Genomic DNA, 27,683 nt, shown 5'->3' on the forward strand with positions numbered 1-27,683 from the left:
ACATCGGTGCCTCAGATCCCCACCCCTCCAACAGTACCTCACCCAAGAATCCACTTACAATTCAAATAAGAACTTTTTCAAAAGCATAACATATGCAATGCCTGATTATATTCCTTAGGATAGATTAATGAAAGAATAAATATGCTATTTTGTAAGCTTCTCTGTGAATATTTGTGTAAGTATTGGCATTGTTTAAAGATTACAAAATAAGAGTTAAGAAACAGTCTAAAGTGGTTCCATGTTCCATACACAGTATAGTGTCTGACACAAGGAGGCTCATAATATCAACTAAAAATAATCATTCATTCATTTCTGACAATGGATAATTATATTTAATATGTTAAAATTAATGGGGGAAGTGTTTTAAAATGTTTGATATTTTGATGTCTCCTTAAATTATATGTTTTTGTTTCTATCCATTGCATGTATGTAAGTGGGACACATTTGTGTGAGTGAAGTTAGAGATGGGAAGACAAATAGTAAATGTTCATGATGCAATAAATATACATGAGGTTCATGAGACATTTAATATGCATGAAACCTTCAATCAGTGCCTTCCTTTTGAGGCGCTCGAGTGAAAATCCATGACAGCACAGCAGGTCATTGCAAACTACAGCTATGTGATATTAGTAGATATATGTGCCCCTGAGACCCACCTCTGATGGAGCGAGTGTCTGTTGGCCCCAGTGCCTTCCAACTATTGGGATCCCTTGTGAAATCTCACTCTGGTCTTCATGCATCACGGTAAAAGACTCAGGCATCACAGAGAGAGATAAAATATACGAGCACTGCAAAACCTAGGACTTAGGTAGTGTAGGTTAACACTGTATTCCTTTCCCTGTGGGCCACATTTTGTGTTCCAAATTAAATTAAATCATTCATTTTAATCAGGTCTGTGACCCTTCCTGTTACACAGCTTGAGTATAACTTGCTTGGTCATAAACAGTATTACAACAGGACTATGGCATCAAAGTCTTCCCACATGACAGAAAGCTATTACTGCTTCTAAGGTAAAATAGGAAAAGTCATCCATTTTTTGTGTTATTACAGATGTACACCATTTTACCCCCTTTGACCCTCTTCCATCCAATTTCCACCTCCACTCCACTTCCAGACCTCACCACACTGTTGTCTGTATGCACCGGCTATGCACATTTGCACATGCGTTCTTTAGCTGATCTTCCAGTCCCCCTACTCCTCTCCCCTCTGAGGTCTGTTAGCCTGTCCCATGTATCTATGCCTCTGGTTTTATTTTGTTGGTCAGTTTATTTTGGTCTTTAGATTCCACATATGAGTGAGATCACGTGGTATTTGTCTTTCTCTGACTGGCTTATCTCACTTAGCACAATACTCTCTAGGTGCATTCCAATGTTGCAAAGGATAAGAGTTCCTTCTTTTATTTCAGCTCTGTAGACTTCCACTTTGTAAATGTATCATAAGTTTTCATTCACTCATCCACTGATAGGCACTTGGGCTGTTTTCAGGACTTGGCTATTATAAATAATGCTGCTATCAACATAGGGATACCTATACTCTTTCTGACTGATGGTTTGGGATTCTTAGGATATACTCCCAGAAGTGGAATCACTGAGTCAAATGGTGGTACTATTTTTTGTTTTTTTTAAAGAAAGTTCATACTGTTTTCCACAGCAGCTGCACCACTCTGCATTCCCACCACAGTGCACTAGGGGCCCATCTGTGGAGTTTAAGGACTGAGGTGTCAGACATACAGTTGTTTGTCTTGTTGGGGGAAACCTCAAATTTAGGAAGAGATCAGTAATGGTATAATTTCTAAAGATCATAAGTCCTGCCAGAGTCACTTTGCAAATAAATTTCTTTTGACTAGTTGAATGGGATCCAGGAAGTATCCAAACATGTAATATGAAAAGTAGAGACATTTATTATTGAAGATACAAGAAACATTGTACATAGGGCAATGACACCTCAGTGCCCTTCAAAGTTACAAACTTCTTGAAGAAGTCTGGTCAGTGATAGTGCTTTGAATCAAGTCATTAGCAGCTGCAGGACAATGTTCCTTCTGTTCCGGTAGCAGAAGCCATGGAACAAGTTTTGTCACAACAACTTCATGGCAAGATCTTCCATCAAAATCTCAGACACACTAGTTTTGGAATCACCGGATCAGCTTCTGGTTCTTGCACTGTCAGTCACTGTACTTTGGTGATTGCAGCCCATACACATTCAGCATTCTCGGGCGCTCTGCTTTTCACAAGGCTTCTAGAATGTGGATCACTTTCAACAGATTCTCAACCAGCTTTGAAGCTTTTGTGCTACGCTTTTATTTGCTCTGCACTCATTGCATTGTCCACAAAAGCCTTCTGAATCATCTGAATAGTTTCCATGGAGAAGTGTTTTGCAAACTTAATGCAAAAATTGATACAGATTTGTTGTTCTATTCACTCAGTCATTTTTGAATATGACAGCCATGAAGTACACATGCTCACTCAACAGCATCTACCACCCCCACTGACTAGTACAGTGAAGTCGTCAGTGTTCATATATGCACATTCCAGTCCATTCTCCTTGGCTGCCAGGTTACATTGATATCGGGCAAGCCATTATCATTATATCAACAATGGCTGGGCTTTTTCTGGACAGACCTTTTATTCCCAGGGTCTACATGGAGCTGAGAACAGCAATTTTCAACTGGTGTGCCACAGCACACTGGTGTGCCACAAGAACTTTTAAAACATGCAATACCTGACTATTTATTCAGGGGCTCTGACCTCATTTCTCTTAGACTGTCAAATAAAACAATGACAACCACCAAGACAACAATAGCCATCCAATGTGAATGAATTAAAATTATAACTATGTTTTGTCAGATCAGCAAAAACTATATATCTTGGTGTGCTGCAGAATTTTTGTAATTGGTTCATGTGCGCCATGAGGTAAAGAGGATTGAAAATGGCTGACCCAGAGGAAGGTTGAGATTGGTAGACCAGAGAAAGCTGTGGGATTAGACTAAGAGGCCACAGTTTTGGGAACTTCATGACCTAAAGCTAATGGCAACATAGTGGTCTCCGCTTTGTATCACAAAATGCTCCAAATGCCACTTGGGACCAGTCACACCTGTAAAGGTGAGATTTCGGCACCTCATAGTACAAGGCACCAGAGAGAGAGAGAACTCAAAGACCAACCAGAGTGTTCTTATCCACTTTTTATGGAGATGATCAGGCAGATGGCAGATCGGAAAGAGAGTTCAGTTAAGCAAGACAGACAAAGTCAAGTCTATTAAATCCCCTGGAAATTAAGTAACTATTGATTGGGAAGGTTAAAAAAATGCATTGTTGGTTTTTGTCCAAGCTATCCTATGTTGTGGGAGCTGGTAAAGTAAATGATATTGAAAACACTTAGAAACCATATATATTTTTTGCACACTGGCATAGTGTGTATAAACATTTAGCCTTTTTACATGGTTTACAAAAATAAAACTTGCTCTTCCTAAAATAATGTAGAATCATTAAGCTATAAAGTTCTGATTATTTAAAGATACACATTCAGGTAGTACATATATGCCTCTATTTTCACCCTAAAACCTTTACTTAAACACTTTACTTAAATAACTTGAATTTACAACTTCACCAGTAAGCCTGCTTGACTTTTGGTTAGCTGTATTTCCTAAACCGTACATTTTTATATTGACCCAAAATGTATATCCCTGTAACTTCATTGCTTGCTCCTGGTTCTGCTGCACTCCAGTGCAAAGTAGAATAAATTTGCTTTCTTATCTAAATTTATTCAGCAAACATGTACTGAGTGTGTATTCTGCACCATTGCATATTAGGTGATAGAGGTTGCTAAAAAGACTTAAAAGGCATTATAGGTGTTTCTGGTTCACATGCTGATGTCTTAAAAGACCATTGTTCTCATCCCTATATTTAAAACAAGCCAAATACATTACATAGGCATAGCTTTAAAACCCATCCAAGAGAATAAGAGCCACACAAACCTAAAAGAACTAAACTCTAGAAAGTGGTAAGACTTTTATAAGAGGAAAACAAATGATCAGCGGCTGTGATTTTTAATTTATTAAAGAAATATTTCCCAACTTTAATAAAATACATTAACATATAATGTTGTATAACTTTAGGGTGTACAGTGTGTTGACTTGATACGGTTATATACTGCAACATGATTACCATAGTAGGGTAAGCTAACACTTCCATCGCATCACATAATTACCATTCTTTTTATTTTTGTGGTGAGAACATTCAAGATCTACTGTCTTAGCAACATTCAGGTATATAGTACAGTATTATTATCTATGATCACAACATTGCATATTAGACCCCTGGAACTTACATATCTTCTAACTGTAAATTTCTGTTTTTGAGCAACATCTTATTTCCCCTGTTCTCGGTCCCTGGTAACCACCATTCTGCTCTCTGCTTCTAAGCATTTGGCTTTTATTTTGTGTGATATTTATTTTACCATACAATATTTGTTTTTCTCTGTCTGACTCATTTCACTGAGCATAATGCCCTCAAAATCTATCCATGTTGTCACAAATGGCAGGATTTCCTTTTTCTCATAGCTGAATAATACTTCATTATATATATCACATTTTCTTTATCCATTTATTCATTGGGAGACATTTATGTTGTTTCTGTGTGTTGGCTATTGAGAATAATGCTGCAATAAACATGATAGTGCAGATATCATTTTGATATCCTGCTTTTTCCTTTGGATTATATACCCAGAAGTAGCACTGCTGGATCCTATCCTCATTCTATTTCTAATTTTTTGAAGTACCTCCTTACTGTTTTATATAGAAGCTGTACGAATTTGCATTCTCACCAACAGTGCACAAGATTCCCTTTTCTCAACATCCTCTCCAGTCCTTATTATCGTTTTGATGATAACCATTCGAACAGGTGTGAGGAGATAGCTCACTGTGGCTTTGATTTGCCTTTCCCTGGTGATCAGTGATGCTGAACACATTTTCACGTGTCTGTTGACCATTTGTATGTCTCCTTTAGTAAAATGTTTATTCAGTTCTTTTGCTCATATTTAAGAAGATTATTTGCCTTTTTGTTATTGGTATGTTTAAATGATTTCACATATTTTGGATATTGACCCTTTATCAGATATTTCCTTTAGTTCCTTAGCTTGCCTATTCATTTGATTGATAATTATTTCTTTCACTGTGCAGAAGTTTTTCGTTTGGCATAGATCTACTTATTTATTTGTCCCTTTGTTGTTTGTGCTTTTGGTGTCATATCTAAAAAAAATTGTTGCCAAGACCTACGCTAGTATTCCTGATGAATATAAATGTAACAATTCTCAACAAGATATTAGAAAACTGAATTTAACAGTATATTAAAAGGATCTTACATCATAAACTAATGGAATTTATCCCTGGGATGTGAGGATGTTAAATCAATAAATGTGATACACCACTTTAACATAATGAAAGATAAGAATCATATGATCTTCTCAATTAATACAGAAAAAGCATTAGATAAAATGCTACATCCTTTCATAATAAAAACTGTTGACAAATTTGGCACTGAGGGAACATAACTCAACACAATAACAATCATGTGTGACAAGTCCACAGCTAAATCATACTCATTGGTGAAAAGCTGAAAGCTTTCTCTCTAATATCAGAAACAAAACAAGGGTCACCACTCTTACCATTCTTATTTAACATACCACTAGAATTCTAGCTGGAGCAAACAGATAACATAAAGGGGGGAAAAGGCATCAAATTTGGAAGGTAAAAAATAAAATAGTAGATAATATGATTCTATATATAGAAATCCTAAAGACTCAACCATACAATTGCTAACACTGGTCAACTAATACAATAAAATAGCAGGGTAGAAAAAAATCAACATATAGAAATCACTTGTGTTTCTATACACTAACAACAAAATATCTTTTTTAAAAGGCCCGTTCATATTAGCATCAAAAACAATCACCAAGTAGATAAAAGATCTGTAAACTGAAAACTACAAGACTCTGATGAAAAAGATTAAAGATACAAACAAATGACAACAGACAACTATAACTGAACAACAATAAATTTTTAAAAAATCAGTTTTTAAAATATTCTCTTTAAGGTATACAAATAATAAAATGATAAAATATATAAAAAAGAAAACATATCTCATGTTCATAATTCAAAAGAATAAATATTGTTAAATGTATATAATATCCAAAGCTATCTATAGGTTAATGATATTCTTTTTATTTAATATATTTTATTGATTATGCTATTACAGTTGTCCCATTTTTTTCTCCCCTTTAACCCCTTGCACCCCCCACACCCCCCATCAGAATTCCCCCCTTTGTTCATGTTCATGGGTCACACATATAAGTTCCATTTCCCATGTTATTCTTAACCTCCCCCTATCTATTTTTTACCTAACATTAATGCTTCTTATTCCCTGTACCTTTTCCCCCATCCTCCCCCTCCACCTCCCCACTGATAACCCTCCATGTGATCTCTATTTCTGTGAATCTGTTCCTGTTCTAGTTGTTTGCTTAGTTCATTTTTGGTTTTGTTTTTCTAGGTTCAGTTGTTGATAGTTGTAAGTTTGTTGTCATTTTACTGCTTGTATTTTTGATCTTCTTTTTTCTTAGATGAGCCCCTTTAACATTTCAAATAATAAGAGCTTGGTGATGATGAATTCCTTTAACTTGACTTTATCTGGGAAGCACTTTAATTTGTCCTTCCTTTCTAAATGATAGCTTTGCTGGATAGAGTAATCTTGGGTGTAGGTCCTTGCTTTTCATGACTTTGAATACTTCTTTCCAGCCCCTTCTTGCCTGCAAGGTTTCTTTTGAGAAATCAGCTGGAGAGTTTGTTGGAGAGACTCATTGGGTCCTAGAATGTACATAAAACCACCCACCCAGAATCAGCACCAGAAGGGCCCCATTTGCTTGTGGAGAGTGGAGAAAGTGACTGAAAGCCAGCTGAATGCCACAGCTCAATAATGAGCAAGTGGCATTATTTCCCCTCTGGACCCTCCCCCACATACAGCACCACAATGCAGAGATGTGGGTAGCCTCGTCCTGGTGAATATCTAAGGTTCCACCCCTTACTATATAACAGGTGCACTGAGACAAAAAAAATATGGCTCAAATGAAAGAACAGATCAAAGCTCCAGAAAAAATACAACTGTGCAATGAAGATACCTATCATGCACAGTTCAAAACACTGGTAATCAGGATGCTCACAGAAATGGTTAAGTATGGTCACAAAATAGAGGGAAAAGATCAATGCTATTCTTAATTAAAATTCCAATGGTATTTTTCACAAAAACAGAAATGATAATCCTAAAATTTGTATAGAACCACAAACCCCAAATAGCTAAATAATCTCAAGGAAGAAGAATGAAGCTGGAAATACCACATTTCCAAATTTCAAACTATAATACAAAGCTATAGTGGTATAACAACAGATACATAGACCAATGGAACAGAATTGCCAACCCAGAAATATACTCCCATGCAGATAGTCAACTAATATTTGACAAAGGAACCAAGACTATTAAATGGGAAAAAGATAGTCTCTTCGATAATGGTTGCTGGTAAAACATGTAGAAAAATAAAATTTGACCTCTTTCTTATAGCACTCGTAAAATTAATTCAAAATGGATTAAAGACTTAACTGTAAGACCTAAAATCATAAAACTCCTAGAAGAAAGTATAATGAAAAAGCTTGGTAGCTCTTACTGCAGCTGAAACAGGACAGGGATAAAATTTTGCCATAGATGGGATTAAAAGTGTAACATTTGACAATATTTTAGTGGCAGTATATGGGCTGACATGGTAGATTCAAACCCAGATTAATCTGAGACATTCCCCAGGGCTGAGATCAATATATTGTAAACAGAAGTAGGTAAAGAGAGTTGACACAAAGCCTTCGAGGTACTTTGAACCTTTAGGTAAGGGGATTTCAGAGAAATGTTCTCTTCCTGGCAGTACTAACCTCACAGATTATAGGACAGACACAAAGACTGAGGATGTCTCAGCATGTGAAACTGGAGAGCAAAGAATACTCTCCAGTTACCCAAAAGGGTGACAGCAGGCTGCAAACAAAGAAGGAATCCCCCACAGTTTGGAATGAAAATGGAATACAGGCAGCTTTCCAAAATGTTAATGAGGCTTAAATCCTAGGCCTTATCAACCCTTAAAACACTTAAGTCCACTGTTGAACAAAATTAAACTGGCATTTTAACAAGCCTAGACCTCAACAACCAGGTGTGTTGACTCAGCCCCTAGTCTAAGAGACTATCAGAGGGGAGCTTTGTTCTTTCTGGAGATGGATATTACTTACTTCAGGCCCTACTGTTTTTTATAAAATTGTTCAACAAACAATCAAAAATCAAAAGACACAGCAAGCAAAAAAAAGAAAGGTGACCATAAAACAACAACAACAAAAAATAGTCAATGGAAGGAGAAGAGAAGGCTCTGATTTTGGAATGAGCAAAACTTTGGAACATTAAAGTGAAAAAAGTTAACATATATAAAGATATGACAATTTCAGCAAAGACATGAAAACCATGAGAAATAATCCAAAAAATGAAAAAAAAACAGTTATGAGAAATAAAATATCAGTCTATGAGGTTAAAAGCAGACTGCATATGGTAGAGAACAGGATAGGGATACTTAAAGACAGGCCAAAAGAAAATAACCACCTGAAACAGAAAGAAAAAAAATTAAAAAGAACAGTTGGTCAATTTCTGTAAAAAAATTAAGTAGTCTATCATATGCATAATTGATATCCAAGAAGGAAATGGCAAAAAAATGGGATGGAAATATTTCAAGAGATAATGGCTGAGAACATTTCCAAGTATTAACCCATATATCAAAACATTCAATACACATAAAACAAAATAATGGAATCAGATCAAATTGCTGAAAACCAAGTATAAAGAACAAACATTAAAAGCAGACAGAAGAAAAGGTCATATTGCACACAGAGAGACAATAATATGAATGATTGCTGACTAGTCTTTAGGAAAAATGTAAGTTAGAAAGAAAATTGGTTATCTTTAAAGTGCTAAAAGAAAGAAAAAAAAGCATAGAGATGATAGAGATGTATATCCATTAAAAATATTCTTCATATTTGACAAGGAAATAAACGCTTTTTTAGGCAGAGAAAAGCTAAGAGAATGGTTTCCAGCAGACCCACACTGATATATGCCAAAAGAAGTTTTTTGAGATGAAGGTAATAAACACAGATAGGACCCTAGATTTTCAGGAATCAATGGAGAGCACCAGAAAGGATAAACATCAGAGAAAATAAAAACATTCTGCTTTTACTACATACGCTGAATGTCACTGTGTATGTGTGAGTAGACATAATTTCTTTAAATGACTATTGACTATTTAAGGGAAAAGTCATCATAATATACTGCATGTGGTTTGTATTATCTGGATATATATTCTTTACATATATTTCATATTCCCAAATGATTTAAGGTCTTAAACACATGTGCATTCATCTAGCAAATTGTCACATTCGGAGAGACCCAGGATGGTGGAGGAGAAGCTGCAAAACCCTCAGCCTGGGACTAAACTGGAATTACAACTAAATTATGGAAAAATCACCATGAATAACCAACTGAACACTAGCTGGAGAGTAGCCTTATAACCATGGGCAGATGGAAGAAGCCACATCACCACAACAAGACTGATAGGGAGAGCAGAGGAGGTGCAAGTGTTGGCTGGGCTGCCACCAGCAGCAGCTGAAGTTCCATAGGAATGTTTCAGTGACAAGAGTTCCCCCTGAGAAGTGTGGGGTCTAAACCCAAGCTGGGCTCCCCAACCTAAGCAGCAGAGCTAAGAAGGGAACCCAGGTAACATCCAGCTGTGAAAAGTGGCAGGATTTCTCTTTGCCAGGGAGAGATGGCTGGAGACACAGACAGCCTCTCAAAGGGCCACTGCAAACAATTTCATTTGTAGCCACTTACCCTGAGCTCTGGCAAATAGAGGGAAGAGTGGACTAGAGATACTTGAGAGGAGTCTGGGTTTGGTGGGTCTGTGGAGAGAACTGAAGGAACAGCTGTCAGGATCCCTGTGTTGAGTCATTCCCCATACTGCAGAAGCCATCTTTCTCAAGCAGAGCACTCCCCTCAAAGCAGTATCTGCCTCAAGGGAAGCAATAGCCTTGCTTGTAGGAATTCCTCTGCCCCACCCTGTGGAGCTTAAGCTGGGCTTCCCTAATACAGATCTACCTAATACAGAGAAGCAGCCAAAAATGGGAAAGCAAATAAATGGACCCCAGATGAACTTGATGAACCAGAGACAATGAACTTATTAGAAAAATAGTTTAGAGTAATGATTATAAGGAATTCAACAGAATGAAAAATGACCTAGAAACCATAAAAAAGGTCCATTCAGAAAGAAAGAATGCAATATCTGAAATAAGTAATACACTGGAAGGAATAAACAGTAGGTTAGATGAAGCAGAGGATCGAATCAGCAATTTGGAAGACAAGGTAGGATAAAAACCACCCAAGCAGAGCAGAAAAAAGAAAAAAGAAATTTAAAAAATAAAGAGAGCTTAAGAACACTTTGGGATGATACGAAGTGTGATACACCCACATCATGGGAATACCAGAAGGAGAAGAAAGTGAGCAAGGGATCAAGAACATATCTGAAGAAATAATGACCAAAAACTTCCTTAATCTGGTGAAGGAAAAAGACATAATTCCAGGAAGTTCAGAGAGTCCTAAAAAAGTTGTACCCAGAGAGGCCTACATCATGACAAATTATAATTAAAATGGCAAGGCTTAATGACAAGGAGAAAATCCTAAAAGCCACAAGAGTAAAGCAGGTAGTTACATAAAAGGGGGCAAGATTAGACTGTCATCTGATTTCTCAAGAGAAACATTTCAGGCCAGAAAAGAGTGGTGTGAATAATTCAAGGTGATAAAAGCAAGGACCTACAACCAGGATTACCATTTAAAATTGAAGACGAAATGAGATTTCTGACAAGAAAAAGTTAAAGGAGTTTGTTAACACCATACCAGTACTACAACAAATGTTAAAGGGTTTACTTTAAGAAGAAACTGAAAAAAGAGAAAGAAAAAGAAACAGGGGAAGTAGTTTAACAATAAAATGTCACTACATATGTATCTATCAGTGATCACCTTAAATGTAACTGGCCTATATGGTTCAACCAAAAGACATAGGGTAGCTGAATGGATAAGAAAACAAGACCCATATATATGCTGCCTCCAAGAGACACACTTCAGATCAAAGGATACACAAAGATTAAAAGTAAAGGACTGGAAAAAGATATTTCATGCAAATAGAAATAAGTGAGATAGCAATTCTTATATCCGACAAAATAGACTTTAAAAATAAGGCTATAGTAAGGGACAAAGAAGAGCACTACATAATGACACAGGGGACTATCGAACAGAAGGAAACAAGCCTCGTAAACATTTAGGCACCCAACATAGGAGCACCTAAATATGTAAAACAAATCATGATGGACAGAAAGGGAGAAATCAACAGAGTGTAGTCATAGTTTGGGATTTTAATAACCCATTGGTTTAAATGGATAGATCTTCCAGACAGAAAATCAACAAGTAGACAGTGGCATTAAATGACACACTAAACCAAATGGATTTAACTGATATTTTCAGAGCATTTCACAACAACACAGAAGAATATACACACTTTTCAAGTGCACATGGAATGTTTTCTTGGATAGACAACAGTAAGACACAAAACTAGTCTCAATAAATTTGAGAAGTTTGAATATATAAAACATCTTCTCTGACCACAATGCTATGAAACTAAAAATCACTCACAAGAATAACACTGAAAAATACACAAATACATGGAAGATGCTAAATAACACACTATTAAATAATGAATGGGTCAGCAATAAGATCACAGAAGAAATCCAAAGACCCTTGAAACAAATGAAAATGAGGACACAACAATCCAAAATCTGTGGGACACTGGGAAAGCAATACTAAAAGGGAAATTCATAGCATTACAGGCTTATCTCAAAAAAAAAACAGGAAAAAAGTTCAAATAATCTAACTTTATACTTAAAGCATCTTGAAAAATAACAACAAACAAACCCCAAATTGAGTAGAAGGAAGGAAATAATAAAGATCAGAGAAGAAATAAATGAAATAGAGTCTAAAAAATGATATCAAAAAACAAATGAATCTAAGAGTTGGTTCTTTGAAATGATAAACAAGATTGGCAAACCTTTAACCAGACTCATCGAGAAAAAAAAGAGAAAGGACTGAAATAAATGAAATCAGAATGAAAGAGAAGAAACATCAACTGACACCAAAATATACACAGGACTGTAAGAAAATATAAACAGCTATACGTCCACAAACTGGACAACCAGAACAAAACTGATAAATTCCTAGAGACATACAATCTTCCAAAACTAAATCAGGAAGAATCAGAGAATATGAATAGACAGATTACATCCACTGAAAATGAATCAGTAATCAAAAAAGTCCCAACAACAACAACAAAAGGCCTCAACTAGATAGCTTCAGGGTGAATTTTACCAAATATTCACTTCTCCTTCTCAAACTATTAGAATTAGCACCTCTCCTTTTCAAACTATTCCAAAATTCAACAGGAAGAAAGGCTTCTAAGCCCTTTTTACAAGGCCAACATTATCCTAATCCTAAAACCAGATAAAGACACTACAAAAAAGTATAGGCCAACATGACTACTGAACATAGATGATAAAATCCTCAACAAAATATTAGTAAACAGAGTACAGCAATACATCAAAAAGATCATAAACCATTTCAAGTGGGATTTATTCTGGGAATGCAAGGTTGGCACAATATTCATAAATTGATAACTTTGATATACCATATAAACAAAATGAATGATAAAAAATATGATCCTATCAAGAGATGCAGAAAAAGCATTTGATAAAATCCAAAACCTTTTATGATAAAAACTCTCAGCAAAGTGGAAATAAAAGGAACGTAGACAAACCTACTACCAGCATCATTCTCAACAGGCAAAAACTACCAGTGTTCCCCTTAAGATCAGGAGCAAGACAGGGAGGTCCTCTTTCACCTCTCTCATTCGACATAGTACTGGAAGTCCTAGCCACAGCAATAAGACAGTAAGAAGAAATAAAACATATTCAGATTTGAAAGGAAGAAATAAAATTGTGTTTATTTGCAAATGACATGATAATCTTCATAGAGAACCCCGAAAATTCCACCAAGAAACTACTAGAACTGATTTAAAAACTCAGCAAATTAGCAGGATACAAAATTAATATCCAGAAATCAGTTGCATTTTTATGTGCCAATAACAAACAGAAAGGGAAATTAAGAAAACAATCCCATTTATAGTTGCTTCAAGAAGAATAAAATACCTAAAAATAAACCTAACCAAGGATGTAAAAGACCTGTACTCAGAAAATTACAACACTGAAAAAGAAAATGAAGAGGATACAAATGAATAGAATAACATACAGTGAGTGTGATTAGGAAGAATTAGCATCATTAAAATGTCCATACTACCCAAAGCAATCTATAGATTCAATGCAATTCCCATCAAGATTCCAAGGTGGTATGTCACAGAGCTAGAACAAATAAATCAAAAATTTATATGGAGCCAGAAACATCCATGCATAGCAACAGCAATCCTGAGAAAGAACAAAGTTGGAGGAATCACACTACCTTATATCAAACTATACTATAAGGCCATAGTAATCAAAACAGCATGGTACTGGTATAAAAACAAACATGTAGATTAATGGAACAGAATGAAGAACCCAGAAATAAGCACACACCTTTATAGTAAATTAATATTTGACAGAGGAAGCAAGCCCATACAGTGGGCTAAAGATAGTTTATTCAAGAAATAGTGTTGGGAATATTGGACAGATCCATGCAGAAAAATGAAAGTTGGCCACCCCCTTATATCACACACAAGAATAAATTCAAAATGGATCAAAGACTTAAGTGTTAGACCCCAAACCATAAAAATCCTAGAACAAAACTTAGCAAAATCTTGGAAATGTTCATAGCAATATTTGCCCATATTGCTCATAGCAATATTTTATTAGATACATCTTCCCAGGTAAGGGAAACAAAAGAAAAAATAACCAAATGGGGATACATCAAACTAAAAAGTTTTTGCACAGCCAAAAAAATCATCAACAAAATAAAAAGACAACCCACAGAATGGGAGAACATATTCACCAATTTATCTGATAAAGGCTGAATATCCAAAATCTATAAAGATATTATAAAACTCAACACCAAAAGCAAATAAACAACCAAATTTTAAAAAATGGACAAAGGACCTGAATAGACACTTCTCCAAAGGGGACATACAGATGGCCAACAGACAAATGAAAAGATGCTCAGTGTCACTAATCATCAGAGAAATGCAAATTAACACCACAATGAGATATCATCTCATGCCAGTCAAAATCGCTATCAACAGTAAATCAACAAACAGCAAGTGCTGGTGAGGATGTGGAGAAAGAGAAACCCTTTTGCACTGTTGGTGGGAATGCAGAATGATGCAGCCACCTTGGAAAGCAGTATGGAGATACCTCAAAAATGAAAAATGAATCTGCCTTTTGACCCAGTGATCCCACTTCTGGGAATAGATATGAAGGAACTTAAAATGCTAATTTAAAAGGACATAAGCATCCCTATCTAGTTGCAGCATTATCTACAATTGTCAAAAATTGAAGCCACCCAAGTGTCCATCAGTAGATGTGTGAATAAAACAATTATGGGGCATTTACACAATGGAATACTACTCGGCCATAAAAAAATTCAATCCTTAGTGACAGTATGGATGGAGCTGGAGAACATTATACTTAGTGAAATAAGCCAGCCAGAGAAAGACAAATACCATATGATTTTACTTGTATGTGGAATCTAATAAACAAACTGAACTAACAAGCAAAATTGAGACAGACTCACAGATGGAGAGCAGGATGACAGCTAAGGGGGTTGGGGGAGGTTACAGGGTGGTGGAATTGAGCGAAAAGAAAAAAGGGCTCATGGACATGGACAACAGTGTGGTGATTACAGAGGGGAAGGAGGTATAAGAGGACTAAATGAAAAAAATATAATAGTTTTTTCAAAAAAGTAAAAGTATTCAAATATTCTAAATAAATTCTTACTAGATGCTACAATAAAAATTTTTTCACATTCATTCAACAAATTTCTTAGGTTTCTTTCAGCTATGTAGCAAGTTATGTGCAACTTCTAGAAATAATATATCAGCATTTGACACATTTCCCCCCATATGACTCCCAGTGTTCTTCAATAAAGTGATCCTCCACCAGAGAATCACCCCCAAATTCCCTTTGCATTGAATTAGATGCTTCTCAACAACAATGGACAGAGCCCCTCTCTGCTATCTCTGCCTTCTTATCCCTGCTTTAAGCTTTCATTATTGCACATACTCTAGAACTTTTGTAGGTTCAGGGGTAACTGGTGCTGGGGGATTGTGACAACCATTCACTTTCAAAAAGGTCAGATGCCATGTGTCCCCTTATAATCTACTCCATAAAGAGACTCTGATTTTCACTGGGAAATCATCTCTGTGAACTACTGGTCTGGAATTTTATGTCCAGAATGGAAAGTAGCCACTGAGGCCTTTGTTTTTCTTTAGTTCATTAAAAATAATATTCTTCTTTCTGACTAGTAAGTACAAAGCACTCAAGTTAAATATAATTCCTCTGTGCAAAGAAAAAATAGATAAGTTTAAAAGTTTAATAGATAAGTTTAATAGATAAAACAAAAGTCAGCCCCCCAAATTATAATGTAAAATTATAACTATTGATATAAATGCTATCCAACAAACAAAATCTAAGTAATAAATGTTTTGAAAATATGTTGTAGATAAGACTAAAATGATTCCTGGTAAGGACCAAGGGTGCCTCGTCGAATGGTTCCTGTCTATATAAAGTGTACCTAATATAAAACAATATGAATGGAATTGTACATAATGGATACTTTTTATAATAGAGGATAATTTTGTGTAATATGTAGGAGAGAAAAAGAGAATTGTGCACACCGAATTTTTTTGTATCTTTCCAAGACTGTTCAGAGATGCCAGCCAAAGACTTTGACTCCAAAAATGAGTATTGCTTATTTAGATTAAAATGTGGTTGAAGATAATAAGTTTTCAAATAATGATAGGTCCACCTATGTAGTCCCTTAAAAACACTCAAATTTCATGCACATTATGTAGCACATGTTAGGCTCTTCAAATAACTAGAATTGATTATTTTGTCAAACCGAGTTCCCAGGATGAAATAATATTTTAAAAATCTCATTTCTATGACCCAGTCTGGATTTAAATGTGATTGACCAACAAATTGATTTTCAAAATCTGTATGATAAATTGGTGAAATGAAGTTCCTGAGTCTATAAAATAAAAGAACAAGCCCCATATTTACATCAACCCTGCCAAGCAGCCTATAAGACTATAAGATGAACCTAAAACTCTTTCTGTGTATGGTTCTATCTCTCTCTCCCTATCCTGCCAAATACCCCACTACAAATACCCTACTAGTAATTACCATGTTAATTATGAAATTATAATGAATCACAACTGAGCATATAACCCAGGCAGGCTGTCTTATTTTGTGTAATAACAATCTGTACTTGTACAACAATGTACTTAAAGGGATTTAGTATACCCAATGTTTATTTTGAGATTTAATTATTTAATTAAGGAGAGAACTGGTCAAATGTTACAATGAGTTTGAAAGAGAATTCAACAGACCACACTTATATAGGTCAATCAAGAGTGCATAAATGAATTTACAACAGATCTAATGCTTTTTTTCAGAAGGAGGAGGGACATCAATTGTCCCTATATTGGACAGAATTCATTTGGATATGGAAAATAATTATTTTCATCGCAATTAGTTATGTGTAAATTAGAGAGGGAATAGCTCAAAAACAATGAAAGGTGCAAACCCCACAATACATAGTTTTCTACTGAAGCAACCCAGTAATCACTTCAATCCATTTCAGTGTTTTCCACAACTTTTTTCTCATACCTTTAATGAGCACTCCTTTCCTTAACTTATCCGTATTGGCTACATAAGATAATAATTGACAGCAGTGAAGACAGGAACAGGGAAACTATGAAAGAGGAAGGTGTAGCCCGGTGAGTTGTTTGTGGAATGATTAAAGGAGGGGATACGGGGAGACTTTTTAAGTTCCAATCAATACAACCATCTTCCAAGTACACGTATCTATCCTTTCCCTCCATATCAGAAGCTCAGTATATCTCTCACTAAACAAAAATCAGCGTAATAGGGAAAATTCTTCCAGAATGGAAAGGCTACAGATCCTTTTTCAGAAGTGGCTGCAGCTCATGACAAAGAATCCATAAAGAAAAAGGGAAAAAAAACAGAAAACAAAAAATGACTAATTAGGTAATTAAACAACATGGCAAACAGTTTTGAAGCATTAAATTGGTAGGGAATCTCACCAATCATAGAATTGCCAACACATGACTTTTGGAGTTCTGGCTTGACAAGGAAATGGAGGTTCTGTCAGCAGCATAATTCTTCACATCCAGACAGAACAATGACAAGGGAGGGAAAGGACCTTGACATAATTCTCAAACCTCTTTCTTCTTCTCACTACATTCCCAGACTAAGCAATTCCTACCTATTTCTTCCCTTCTCTTTTTACCCTTTGGTCTGATTAATCACAGTAAGAGAAGTAGAGGGCCCAGTGTGGAGAACTGTTAACAAATATCTAAGGTGTCAGCACCCGGTTACATACATATCTGGTCATAATGTGAGGAAATTACCTAAAACGGAAATTTTAGTCCCTAAAACTTTGGATTTTTCACTTTCCCTTTCATGAGGTGAGTCAGGTCGGACAACGAAATATACACTGCTCTGAAAATCGGAAGACTGCTTTCTCGTCCTGTCACCAAGACACACGACATGGCTGACCTTCAGTTTTCTGTTCTATCAAATGAGCCCGTTAGGTTGTATTATCTATGAAGTCTTTTTCATCTTTTAAATATAGTCATAGAAGAATACCTTATTTAATATAGTCTAGACAATATTACTAAAGTGTTTAAAGAGAATATGGCAAGGTTAAGTCTAAGAAGAAGAAATTATTAGTGATAAAGAAATAGCTTATTTGAGAATTGTAGAACTAAATAGAAGTGGGTTTTCTTAATTGGATGCATCTAAGTGTATGGAATACTGTGTGTGTATGTGTGTGTGCGAGTGGGATTTTACTTGATCAATTTAGCCTCTTTGTATAATATAATTTTAATGAATTATATTACAAACATAAAGTTATATCATTAGCATTGAGATGACAGAACTCTCCAACACCTTAATTAGTAAGGGAATACTTAAAACATGAAGCAGTAAACTTTGCCATCAGTACAATAAAAGCAGTGTCAAATATCAAATATGTTTGATGACTCAATATCAAATGAGTTTGAAGGCTATAAAATTAACATAGTATGCATACAATCAGAACATATAAATTACTCTTTGACTAAGCAGTCAAAACAAAAAAGTACAATCACCACCATATATTTTCTATAACATCTGTCGCTATATATTACCTAACAGGAGAGCTAGATCAGACCAAATTAGCCAGAAATATAGGGGGCTTTATAACATTGGTTCCCAATGCAGTAACTTCCAAAACATCCTTTATTAACCATAAAATGAACATTTCAAATTTGAAAAGGTACACACATTTTCTGGTATCCCCTTCTATTACTGAAATAATTTACACTACTCTTTCTAAACATTTTTACTTTTAAACGATTATAGACTCACAAGAAGTTGGAAAAATTTTGTGGAGAATTCCTTGTGCCCGTCACCCAGCTTCCCCCAATAGTGACATGAATAACAAAAGTGCATCATCAACTCAGGAAATTGACTGGCATAGCACAATTAACTAGTCTCCAGATGTTATTCAGATTTCAACAATTTTTGCAGGCACTCAAATTTTGTATATCTTTCTTGTGTTAATTTTTGTCTCAGACCCATGGTACATCAAACTTTCCTTTTACTCTGTACTAATTTGAAGCCCTAATAGTTAGAATTATATTTTCACTTTCAAGTCATGAATATTCCGTATGCTATATGGACATAAAATGAACATCTACACACAGAATGGGATGTTCGAGAAGCAATGACTAATATTTAGCTTACCGAAGGAGATTCATAAGACATTATAACTGTCTGTGCTACATACAGCAAGGGACTCAAGAGCTGAATTAAATCCCATTTCACATTAAAGACCATTAAGTTAGTCATTGATTTAGGAGATGTTTATTGAACAGCTTACTTATTCTGAGCAAACACCACACTAGGCAGTAAGAGAAATAGAAATGCCCATAAATGTAGTTTCCCAATCAACAAGGAACTTGTATAATATGGCAGGGAAATACAATTGTGGAAAAAATAAAATATAATAAAATAAAATTAACAGTAGAGACTGAGAATAGCCTGGATGAGGGAGATGTATTAAAAAAGTACTCTTATGTTTAGATAGAGTTTGACCTGTGATCTCTTCTGAGCCAAACCAAGAAATAATGAACTTATAAATCTAGTTCACTATCTCAACTCAAATACTCTCTGGCCCTCTACTCTTGACTAGCAATTCCAATCAACAGTCAGTTTATCACAGCAACTTAGAAACATATTCAAATGTTTTTTTGTTTGTTTGTTTTACAAGTTAGTGTCCCTTTCAAGAATACTAAACATTCAGAACAAGAATAAATATTGCACTGAAAAACCTGTTGTTTTCTTTTATAGTTGCTAGGTAAATTGGTTGATTCATTTCTGTTAAGTGTTCTAAGTCAAACAATGTGTACAGCCTTGCCAAAAGCGAAGCTGATTCTTCATTGGGAACTTAACACGCATTTGACTTTCCTTACCCCAAGATTCAACTTTTAGTTGGTAAGGCTAAATGTTAGGAATTGCCCCCAATTTAGGAATTGCCCCCAATTTAAAACTATCAGAAAACAATAAGCACAATGCTTGACAGAAACAAGGGCAGACAAATGACAATTAACATATTTTTTAAATTACTCCTGCTTAAAATTTTACTTGGCTTGAAGAGCTTGTTCTTAAAATTTTACTTGTTTTAAAGAGTTGTTCACACTATAAAGTATTGTAGTGAAGATTTTGCATTACTTCGTTTTAGCCAGAGGTGTAGGTAGTAACAGCTCAGGAGACAGTAATGAGTCAAGTTGCAGTTTAGCATAGTGGGTAAGTGTTGAGCTCTGGAATTGGATCTCCTGTGCTACAGTCTTGATTCCTCAAGAGATCCTATGCAATTTGCTTAACCCTGTTAAGCCTCAGTTTTTCATCTTTAAATTGGCAGAAATAGTCATAGAAATGTATACCTATGGTAGGCTTGATGCCATAGTGGGTAAATCTCAAAATGTCACTGTGTTAACCAATTAAAACATCTGTTGTTCCTACTACAATCTATGTTCCAGGTGGAATGTCTTTTATGCAAGTGGGCTCTTTTTATCTGTGGCTCCATCTTCTTTAGCAGGTAGATCCCAGAGGCTGCACTGTGTGTGTGTGTGTGTGTTTGAGGATGTGTTTGTTGGGGAAAGAGGCGGGGCCATTTCTATTCCAGCCAGCTGAAAGTAGAAAAGAATACAGAGGGCCATGCATGAAAGGTGTGCATGGTCCTGGACTAAAAATCAAAAAAAGATCGCAGACAGGTTTGAAGTCAGTCACAAAGCTATAAATAACTGTATATTAATACATAACTAACTAACATAAATAACTGTATTATATTTCATCGTCTACTCTAACAAGTAGATGATGAAATATAATCCTAAGTAATGAAACCAAGTTTGGTGAACATTTAATGCTCTGCCGAACTCCTGCATCTCAAGGGTTCATGTGAGATTTAAAAAGGATTAAACATGTGAAACCTTTAAGATTAGGTCTTGCAACATAATAAATAAATATCTGTTTTTCACATTGTTCATTACTACTTTTTTATAATCTAAAGTATTAGCTATATTTCACAATCAATTCTAAAACTTCAGGCTTCTACAGAAAACTCAGTTACTCTTTACTCGGTTACTATTCAGGAGAACAAAATGCCTACACCATCACTGAAAATTCAATTAGCAAGATATTCATTCAGCAGCTTAACTCTTAATGCTTTAGGGAAACCTATATATCTTGACCAATTCAAAGAAGTTATATTTAAATATTATATGAAAAATATAGCCACAGTCATGTGAACCTTTCAATGCAACAAAATGGAACTACCACTATTCCTACTATCTCTGTTCTTAGATCCTAATTTTTTTCTTTAATTGATAGCACTAAAATTAGATATGTCACTCATTGGCATTTTATCAGAATTGCCTTGTGATTTAGAGGATAACCATTTCCCTGTCCAATTTTTTAAATTAATTTTTGCAGTGCTTTTTGAGTTTTTCTTTTTCTGCCATATCTCTCTATCTTGAGTCTAGCATTTTGAGGTCAGGGAATATATGTATATATATAATTGTTATTTATATATATATATAATTTTAACAACTACAAGAACAAGAACTAGGTTTTGGCAAATACCTAATAGTTGCCAGAAACTTGAGTGCAGAGCCTATATATTTTTTGTTTTTGTTGTTTTTGTTTTTGTTTTTCTAACACATTGCATTATATGTTATAAGGGTCCTTTAAGTGCTTGCTTATTTGCTTCTTTGTATCTCAACTACAAATGGTCAAGGACAAACATGGAGTCTGACTACCACCTGATGTAGTCGTTGGACCTTGAGCAAGTTATCTACACTTTCTAAGCCTTAATCTCTTCCTCTGTAATTGGAGGAAGCAGTAGTACCTACCTGTGAAGTTTGAGGTTAGTATAAAGTAAAATGACCTGAGCAGGTAATAACTACTCATAATATTATATTATTATTATTGCTGTTATTGTTATTCATAGTAAGTGGTTGAGGGTTCTTCAGATAAGGAGGGTGATGAATATAAATAGATAGGAGGAAAAGTGTTGAGACTGGGATTAAATAAATCAGGAATGCTTGAATCTCCAGCCCAGAGAGCATCAGTCTAGCAGCAGAGTAAGGCAAACAAACCATGACTTTTTAGTTTCCCAAAGTCTTTTTATTTCCAAAATGCTAGATCACATTAAAGCACATTGGGGAACTTAGTAGGCAGGCCAACAACCAGGAAATTTTAAGAGTTAAAAGATTGTTCATTTTCCTCCCCCTAGAGAGAGAGACAGTACATAGAAAAGAAGCACTTCTTTCTTTAAACTGGTTTTAAATAATCTCATGAAAACAACAAGCAAAGTCTCCGTGTGTGCTGTTGCTTCATAGAGGCAGCAATTCTTCATCAGTATTATCTCAGGACATAAAATCCTGTGAAATGAATCTTATATAAGCAACCTGACTGAATTTTGAACCGGTTGTTCTGACTGGTTCCGCTAATGGCCTGCAGCAGGAGTGGGCACTAGGAGTCTGAATATTATTGAATCGGTAAAATGTATTAAAACCAGCATAAGAGTCCTTAGCCCACTGGGGAGAGCTCAAAAGATGAGCAAAGTTTTCCCTCTAAGCTTTAAGACTCCTTAAATTTCAACATTCAAGGCAGCCCTGAAAGGATAATGTTTTTCTAAATTATGTTTTTCACCTTTAAATAAAAGATGATTTACTTCTGCTGTTTCCCTCAAGCTGTTTTCCCCCATTACATAATTTTTGACCTTGTAAAAGTGGCAGAACATTGTGAACGAATCTGTAGGTGGTTCTAGAGTAGAAATAAAGCAATATGTAGAAGCTCCTTCTAAGTAGTGGTCTTTTTGACAGGGCGTGCTTAGGATAGAAGGCTGCCATTTTGTCAAAATTTGTTTCTCGGGCATTTTCTGAGGCTCACATGTCAAATTGACTTGAAAATCCACAAAGAAGCCTTTTGGCTAATTTAGGTTAAACAAATGAAAGCATAAATAAGTTAAATAAAAGTAAGTTGAGAAGAAATAAAATGAGGACAGTGTTGATTTACTTACACATATGGATCTTCCTGAATGTGTACGGTCCTCTTGAAATACACAAAGCCTAGTTTCTACTTCATTTCTATGACCCAAGGGGAAGGGACATCTATATAAGCTTATTTTAGGAATTCAGAGGCACACTTTTGTGTTATAATTAAATGTAGTGCATGAGAGGAAAGTGGGCAGTATTTGCCTATTTTCCCCATGAACAGAGGAGGGCACCTGGCTCCCACTGAGCCTAATCACGCAGGTATAAAAAGGTTTGGCTCAAGCCATCCTACAGTGAGGGAGGTGCTGGTTACATGTTGATGATTTTCCATCTCTTGAGGGGGATTCATTCTCCCAGTGCCAATCTCTGAAAAGGCTGAAAAGCTCTGAAACAGATCTCCCCAGAAATGCAGCTGAGAAACAGAGAAAGATCTGGAGTTTATCCCTTTCTGCATCTGTTTTGTACCTGTGTTTCAGCCATCGAGGCACAGGTGCTGTGCCTCTAGCTCAGAGGGCCCAAACCATGGATCACCTAGGCTGCCCTTTTACTCCAATCCCCGTGTGCACTGCCCTGGGCATTTCAAAAGCACCAGGTCATGCTAAGATGTAAAGAATTAATATCTCCTCACAGATTTCCACTTTAATTGGTTTTCGTTACTGAATAAATGCTCCTGGAGTGATACAAAATGGGGAGAATAAAGTAAAGGCTATCATACAGGGTCGGTTTAGGGATTTGAACCAAGGACCCTTCTTAATACCAGTACTTGTTTACCTTTTTCATCTTAGCAAGCAGTTAATGAAACCCATGTATGCATTCAAAAAGAAGAAAGAGAAAGAAAGAAAGAGAGAGAGAGAGAGAGAGAGAGAGAGAGAGAGAGAGAGAGAGAGATAAAAGAAAGAATTAAAAGAAAGAGAAAGAAAAAAGAAAGGTCCCAAACTGGCATTTTCACTACAGGGAATATATAATCTCATGAATGGCATTTAAAAAGGTGACACATCGAGAATCCAAGAACAGCAACTATAATCAGTTTGAAATGCTGAGAAGAAAACTGAGACCCAGAGAGGCAAGACCCAAAGTCAAGGGCAATGGAAAATTGAAACTAAGCCCCAGCTCTCTATTCTTGCAGAGGAGCATTCTTGCTGGTGTTGATTCTCTAGGAGCCAGAATATCACAGCGCTCAAGAATTCAGTCCCTTCAGTTGGAGAAAAACAGGGTTGGAAATGCAGGTCAGCCATGTATAGACTGCTTAACCTTTAAAGCCTTGCTATTCAAAAGAAGGTTCAGAGGCCAGAAATAGCAGCATCACCTGGAGGCCTGGTAGAGCTATAGGATTTCGGGCCCCACCACAAACCAACCTATTGGAAAACCTCATTTTAATAAGACTCCCAGTGTTTGGTGTGAACCTCAAAGTTTGAAAAGCACCCCTTAAAAATCAGTGATTCTCAGTTCTGGGTTTTCATTGGAATCACCTGGGAAGTATTAGAAAATACTAATGCCTGGGCCTCACCAAGAGAGGTTGTCTCCAATAATGCTTGGGCATCAGCTACCACCTGTCTTACAGAGTTAGCAGGTGATTTCAATCACGTAACTAGTATGGAGGCACCACGTGCCCTGGATGACTATCAGCTCTTCCCTCCTGTGGGTTTTGTTAAGGATCACATGGAGTACCATTCGTACTACCACAGAACATGTGTTCACAAATGTATTTTTCCTCCTCTTCGTAGTCTTCTCCTTCTTTATAACATCATGCACAAGCTAAAGTAAGTTTTCCCTCTTGGAAATGTCAAAAAGTTTTGCTATTACCCAGTATATTTTTTAGAATTTTTGAATAAATAACATTTATACATATATAATACGCCTAACACTGTTCTCTACTATGAAACAGCAGTGACTCATCGTACACCTGAGGTTCGTGAAGACAGACTTTGTTTCTGTCTCTAGGACACACCCAGCCCTGAGTCCCTGGGTCCCGGCCTGCTTTGTTATAGGAAGTAACACCACTGTGGAGATTGAGATGTACCTACCAGTCAACTGCATGGGGAGAGAAAAACACCAAAACCCATGCAAAACCTTTTCCTCTGATATCTAGAATAAAGGAAGAGTTTAATGATTTCTTCTCCGTTAAATTTCTTAAATTTTTAAAATTTATTATTTTCCCCCTTGAAGTTCACAATAGATAATGACATTACCAATTTATCACAAGCAACAAAATAGCATTCAAAGAGTTTAAGTGAGAAACTACAGCTGGAGACCCAGCAGTGTGTGGTCAGTGATGCTAATGATTGACCCATGAACCCCCCCACCCCCCATCTGCGCCCTGTGGATGTGAGGAACGCAACAGAAAAGGTACCTGAAGAGCTGCTTCAGGGCTATTACGATCAAGGATTTCTATTTTAATATCTCCATGCTTTTGTCTGATTAGAAGATTATTATTCATTGTTTCTAATTGCTCCATTTCTGTATCTGTTCATAAATACACACCATAAGAACATTTTCAAAAGATCTGTCACAGGATTGTCTCTATTTTCTGTGCTCTTAAATGTGAAAGCCTCCAAAAGAATCATCAGTGACTTAAAATAATGGTTATGTAAATGAAAAAAAAAAAAGCCCTGTTTATGAACCAAAGAAAGGAAAATCTATTTAGAGCAAAGACCCTCCTCTCCCCACCAGGCAGGCCTTGCAGCCAGCCCTCTTCTTCCTTCCTCACACCCCACTCTCTCCTAAATTCTCCAGCACATTCTCCCAAGAGCACACCAACTGCATGCTCTAGTGGATTAAAGGCCAGTTGCAAATCTGTATGTTCACCCTTTATCATAAAATTCAAACTGTTCTCGATTTTCTGGCATTAGGTCAAGCCCTTAAATGTTTGTTTCATCTTTTGTGGTTTACTATAAATTCTGATTGGAAGGGGGAAAAAAAGCCTTGCAGATATTACAATAAACACACACAGACACACACAGAAGCAGAAAAAAAATTTTTCTATCTGCTTTGAGCTTAACAATCAGCAGGGCCCAAATTACCTCTTATTAACATTTATTTTACAAAAGAGGCAGGGTATAATTTGGTGATAGATTCAGATTTGGAGAGGAGCTATAATCAGCCTCCTGAAGTGCTCTGCCTGAAGTACATGGCTGCTATTTTTTGTAATTATATTTCTCTGCCCCCAACCCCCTCTCCAGTCTGTAGAGTCTTTCATGGGGATCTCTGGTGCTTGAATTTCTCCCTCCCCCTTCACTCTCTCCTTTCTCTCCTCACCGGCCCCCCTTCTCTCCCTTTCTCTCTCTAGGACTCTCTGAATAATGGGGCCTCTTTGAATAGCGCAGGCAAGCTTGCAGATTAGGAAGCCTGTTTGTGGAGATGGGGGCTGGCTGAATAGGAGCAGGAGGCCCCACTCCCCTGGCAAACAAGGCCCTGGGAACCAGTCCAACTGTAGAGAGCATGTGTTGGGGGGGTTGAATAGGCAAGCAGCAGGCTGGCCCATATGTCAGCCTGTGCCACAAAGCCCCCTCTGCATATCTACCAGGACAAACAGGATTACCGAAGACAATTAATCTGGCACGCTTTATCAAAATCAAGCACTGACCCCCGACCTCTCCCCTCGGTGTGCGGCAGATGCCACGCTCCAATTCAATAGACCTCAAGTGTTCCCGTTTCACTGCTGAACAGAATCCAAGGCCTGAATAAGCCTGGCGTGGACTAATTGCAACTACTGTGTGATGGTGACAATCCCAATCAGCTAGGACGAGTTCACCTTTTCTCCCACTTTTAATGGAGACACTGGCCATAGCCCCCTGTCTGCAGCAGAAAGGAAAAGAAATGCATCAATTTTACTTTTATTCCTCTTGTCTGGTGCCTGCGGCTCACTGGGGTTGGGAGAAAAAGACAGAGAAGCAGGTTGTTGCTATTCTGCAGCTTATGGCCTGATATTTGGGAGTTCAATTCCAGTGGGACAAGGTCCCCCAATGACTGAAGGTCATACTGGTTTTCACAATTTAGTTCGCCCTTATGTGCGATGCTGTATATGAGAGATAATAAAGCCACAGAAAAGTCGTGGGGCCTCTGCAATCAACAAAATCTCAAATCTGGACTCCATCTACTCTATTCTTATGATTCACCCAATTTATCTAAGTTTCTACCCTTTTATGGGTAGATAGAAATCTGGGGATAAGAAGAATCCTGGGTTTGCTTCTGTTAGGAATACTTACAAAACTACTACTTTAGAACTGAGAGCCCTTTGAAGAAAGAAAATATTTGTCATTTTTGACACTTGCATGGTTTGAGAGACCAGTGAAAGAAGAGAGGCCTCTGGCCATATCTCTTCTCACTGGGAAGAGGCTGTGGGAGAACCTGGAGGTCAGAATTAAGCAGAGTTGACATTTATGCATTTTGCTGTTTTTGTTGTTATTCACAATTCTCTCTTCCCCAGAAATCAGCCTTAAGACTGTAAGTAGGGAGAAGCAACTATTAGTTGGTTCAAACTTGGAGACTCCTTGGTGAGACCTTTGAATGATTTCTCAGTTTTGGTGCCAGGAGTCTTTCTCGACAATTCAATGGGAAGCTACTGCATGAAGTTGTGCAGCTTTTCTTAAAGCACATGCTCAAGTCACTTGTGCCATGATTGCCCAGAGAACCCACGCAAAAATGCAGATTGTAGATGAAGCCTGAGCCTTATTTCCTTCTCAGCATGACTCAGCGCCTTG

Source organism: Desmodus rotundus, chromosome 3 (genome assembly GCF_022682495.2).
Source record: "Desmodus rotundus isolate HL8 chromosome 3, HLdesRot8A.1, whole genome shotgun sequence".
Lineage (NCBI taxonomy): Eukaryota > Metazoa > Chordata > Mammalia > Chiroptera > Phyllostomidae > Desmodus > Desmodus rotundus.